The sequence below is a fragment of the Sesamum indicum genome, linkage group LG5 (assembly GCF_026168435.1).
Source record: "Sesamum indicum cultivar Baizhima isolate 11 linkage group LG5, ASM2616843v1, whole genome shotgun sequence".
Classification (NCBI taxonomy): domain Eukaryota; kingdom Viridiplantae; phylum Streptophyta; class Magnoliopsida; order Lamiales; family Pedaliaceae; genus Sesamum; species Sesamum indicum.
Genome location: NC_142661.1, coordinates 17,047,780 through 17,051,072, shown reverse-complemented (window position 1 = coordinate 17,051,072; position 3,293 = coordinate 17,047,780). Strand labels below are relative to the sequence as shown.

At 28.1% G+C, this 3,293-nt stretch overlaps 1 non-coding gene across 1 annotated transcript; it reads left to right on the top strand.

The window, feature by feature from the left end:
* On the top strand, positions 1-73 carry TRNAA-UGC (transfer RNA alanine (anticodon UGC)). The gene has a single exon. It is a non-coding gene; the product is annotated as a tRNA-Ala (tRNA).
* The last annotated feature ends 3,220 nt before the right edge of the window (positions 74-3,293 follow it).

Sequence of the window (3,293 nt, the reverse complement as noted above, 5' to 3'; positions counted from 1 at the left end):
GGGGATGTAGCTCAAATGGTAGAGCGCTCGCTTTGCATGCGAGAGGCACGGGGTTCGATCCCCCGCATCTCCAACCTCTTTTTCGTTTTCTTCTCTCTGCAGTTGCCTAGTTTCCGCTACCCACGTTTCCTTGCCTAACTCAAATGAAATGTGTTGTAAATTACCCCCGGACCATAATTTAGTATTTTGAAGAATAATTAAATATTAGTAATTGGAATACACTCTATGTAATTCTTTTAATTAAATTAAATAAAATGGATAAGTGATCAAAACAAACAAAAATAAATTAATTTTAAGTGGATATATGAAAGAAATTATTGATGTAAGTAATTAATTTATTTAAAAGAAGTTTATTTATGGAAGAAATAAATATAAGAAAGGACATCCTAGTTGACTCGCATTTTGTCTACAAAACGTAGTTATTTTAAGGCTTCGACTCTTAATAAATACCAACCCTAAAAAAAAAAAAAAGGAATCTTAATAAATAGTACATACATATTATTCATGATTAGGGCTAGAGAATAAATCAAACTATTGGATATTCGATTGGAAAAAGATCATTTAAACTCGATTTGTTAAGCTTAACAAACGAACCTTTTTGTTCTATAAACTTCCAAGCTCAGTTTGAGCACTATTTAATCAGTAAAAAAGAATATTTTAAATATCAAATTGCTCGAACTCGATTCATATTTGATTCAATTAAAGCCCATTAAAAATTAAACACAGTTTGAAACTCAAGATAATTCACAAACTTAAGTAATAATGTCTTCAACTTGGCTCCAATTATTTACAATATTGGACGTTACATATATATATATATATATATGTATATTTCTTTTCCCTCTTGCTTCACAAACCAGCAACTGAATTTTCAAAATTCCGAAATTAGACCTAATGTTACTATTTTCACGTCATGCATCACTTCATTTTCCTGCATTCAACCATTGATTTAACATCCCATATTCTCATTTTCAGCAGCCACCAAAACCCTAGGAAATAAATAATGAAAAAAAAAATGAATGTTAGGTTGAAAATAGGGAAAATGGAATTGAATATATTGAAAACTTTCGGTTCGGTTTGATGAATTTTCGGAAAATTTTGATTTTTTTTAAATAATAGTTTTACGATATATATATATATATATTATATTATATGTAATATATTTTAAAAGAATTTGATAAATACTGAAATTTTTGTTTTGATTTGGATTTTCAATCGATTTATTAAACTGTAAACACCTCTAGTGCAAACTGACATATGACATCGATTGGAAAAACAAATGCTATTATCATAAACTCATTGTCACTTTTCTTTTTCATCATTTCTTAGTACTCAAGAATTATCGTAGTTTTCATCTATCCTTATTTGGATTTCGAGGGTGTTTGACTAAGAGGGTGTTTAGCTAAATTTTTTTAAAATATTTTATAAAATATTTAATAAATATCAATATTAATTTTATTTTTATTTAACTATAATAATTTATTATTACATAATAAAATATTTTCTCTTTTTTTAATGTTAGAAAAATTAAATAGCAAAATGGATCATTAAATCCTATAGAGAGTTCGTGTCTATGTGTACATGTAGGGAGAGTGTGTGCGTGTGTGTGAAAGAGAAAGAGAGCGAGGAGAGTGCAACTGGGTGTGTGGATGTGTGTGTGAGTGTATATGAATAGGGATATTTTCATCTTATGATATATTAATTTTATAGAACTACATCTTATTTTGAGATTTTATAAGCTTTTTTTGTAAAAAAATAACCAAACAAATCAAATAAGATTATACGAAGCTTATAAACCTTATAAGTTCAACCAAACACCTTCTACTTCTCAACAAGATGCAAGCGACTCGAAATTCGAAAAGACATAATTCATCGATTTGAAACAACTCGACACTTTATTCAGTAAATAATAGTTGTATAGACAGTAATAAAATTAATAAAAAAAACTTTGATTCTAACAATAATTAATCGACATTTGACATAATTTGCAGCTATACGATTATGAATTATTACACAACTATACTTAATTAGTATTCATCATATGCTTTTTACTTTTGACGATAATAACAAATCATTATATAAAAAACTCTATCTTTCTAGAAATTTGTATTTTCAGACGTATTCGATCCTAATTAAATCAAAAACATATTAATTAAATACTATACTAGTCGAACAATTATTCCTTCCTTTATTTTAAATTATATCATGTTTTCCATATTCTAAATTCTGCAAAATATAATTTTAAACTTGAAGACGAGTTCTTTAACAATTTGTGAATTTCCCTCCTTGTACTAAAAAAAATAAATAAATCAGCATATATATATATATATATATATAAATAAATAAATAAAGAAGAGGTATTTTAATGTCAAAATGAAGTTAGTTAAGGTTTAGACATCAAGAACTAGAAGAAATTAAGGAAGCATTATTCGTCAGCACAAACGTTGAAATTCTTGGGGAGTTTGGTAACTCTAATATATTTACAAATTAAGTGGTTGTACATCACCAACACCAACCCTTAAACGCAACATTCCATCAACATATTATTATTAATTAGAAATAATATACTTTCTTCTCTTGAAATTTAGTGCAATTATATCTAGATCTTCTATGATTTTAAAAGTTATATCTAGTACATTTGAGGTTTCCATTCGTATAACAAATAAATCCCTTAATTAGTCAAAATTCACCAAATTTGCTGATATTAATATAGAACATGATAAAAATTCATATTTATCCCTGATTGACTTATTAGTGATTTATTGCATGTGTAATAAATTTTTTTATGATCAAATTACTTTTATACATTTTCACAGGATAATGTTAGTGGGGAGATACATCTTCACTGTTTTAAGGTAGTTTAGTCAGAAAAATTTTGTTTGACTTATAATAAATCAATCAAGGGTAAATATCAATTTTTATTCAGTGTTTTTTTAAGCATCAATAGGACCCATTTAGGTATTTAAATTTATTTAAACAAAACCATATTAGAATTTTAAACCCAACCCAACCCAAAATTAGGTGGATTGGATTGGAACCATAGGTTTCCACCCATATTGACACCCCTAATTAAAGTAGAAACATCCTACACATTGACGGAGTTTAAACCTACAGTCTTAGAAATAATTATAAGGTCTCAACCTCTCTAATTAAGTTAGGACTCATCGACTTGTGAAAAATGGACTTAAAACTAGGGGTGGCAATGGGGCGGGTTTGGTTGGACCCAGGACCCGCCCCGCCAACTTTGGGACGGACCCACCTTCTCTGATTTTTTTTACACCCCGCTTTGCCTC